This window comes from Nicotiana attenuata, chromosome 6, assembly GCF_001879085.1.
Source record: "Nicotiana attenuata strain UT chromosome 6, NIATTr2, whole genome shotgun sequence".
Classification (NCBI taxonomy): domain Eukaryota; kingdom Viridiplantae; phylum Streptophyta; class Magnoliopsida; order Solanales; family Solanaceae; genus Nicotiana; species Nicotiana attenuata.
In genome coordinates this window covers 84183341-84184729 of record NC_031994.1, presented here as the reverse complement: position 1 = coordinate 84184729, position 1389 = coordinate 84183341, and positions in this window count along the sequence as shown.

Genomic DNA, 1389 nt, shown 5'->3' with positions numbered 1-1389 from the left:
CCCAGTTCCTTCGGATTGTGGAACCAGTTGCCAGCTTCGTCCCTTATGCTAAAGATCCTATTTTTCCTTCTTCTTTGCAGAGTTGTGAGGTGGAAGAATTTAGTGTTTGCATCACCATCCTGGATCCACTGGATCCTTGATTTCAGCTTCCAGAATTCCTCTTCAAGTTTGAGAATTTTTTGAAATTCTTCAAAAAGCTCCTCTTCCAGGTTGGCCAAAAATATGCTAGTGGAATAGTTAGCGAAATTTTGGATGCCTTCTAGTCTAGCTTGGATCTCATTTTTCTTTTTGAAAATATTTCCGAAAGTGTCTTTATTCCAGGCAGTGGCTTTATTAGTGAAGTCATCAATAGCAGTAGATATATTGGGCTGATTTGTCCAACAGTCTGTTACCAGGCCCTTAAAGGTGGGATGTGATAACCACATGGTTTCTAGGCGGAATATATTATTATTTCTACTAGGTCTTTTAATAAGGTCAAGATGTATAGGGCAGTGGTCAAAGTGGGTTCTTATCAGGTGTTTTGCACAAGCTTCAGGGAACAAACTTATCCATTCACTGTTGGCTACAAATCTGTCTAGTCTTTCCATAATAAAGGCTTTTTTATTTCTTTTCCTCTTATTTAACCAGGTATATTTCGGGCCTTTAAAACCTAGGTCTATAAGATTGCAGGTATTAAGGCAATTAATAAATTTTGAGATTCTATTGTTATTTACAGGGAGACCTCCAAATTTTTCACTTGCTCTAGTGACTTCATTAAAATCTCCTAATACTAACCAAGGCCATTTGTAATTGCATGCTACAGTTTTAAGGTTATTCCAAAGTATGATTCTTTCTTCTAGTATACTGTTAGCATAGATAATAGAACATAACCAAGTTTTTGGAAGAGATTTTACCTTTACCATGGCGTGGATCTCTTGGTCAGTTCCCCTAATTTGATCCACATTGACTTCGTCACTGTTCCACATAAGTGCCATTCCTCCCGAGGTCCCCTGTGCCGCAACTTGTGCTAAACCTGAAAATCCAAAATCCTCCATAACGACATGATGATCAAATAATCTTGTTTCTAGTAGAGCAACCACACTAGGTTTATGATAGTCAAGCATGGATCTAAATGCTCTTCTGAAATCCACATTTTCCGCACCACGGCAATTCCAAGAGATGAAACTCATACTTATGTTTCTATTGTTTGAACTCATCTCCCGGGTGGGAGGAGAGTTCCCCCTGCTCAATGTTCCTTCTTGGTTCATCCAAAAGTTGGAGAACATTGTCGGGACCAACACCATTGCATATTGGTAAATCCCGGGCGTCCTCAATTTCTTTATAGTTATTGAGTATTTCCTCAAATCCAGCGGGCAACTTAAGATGAATCTTTTTTCTTTTCTTGCTTTG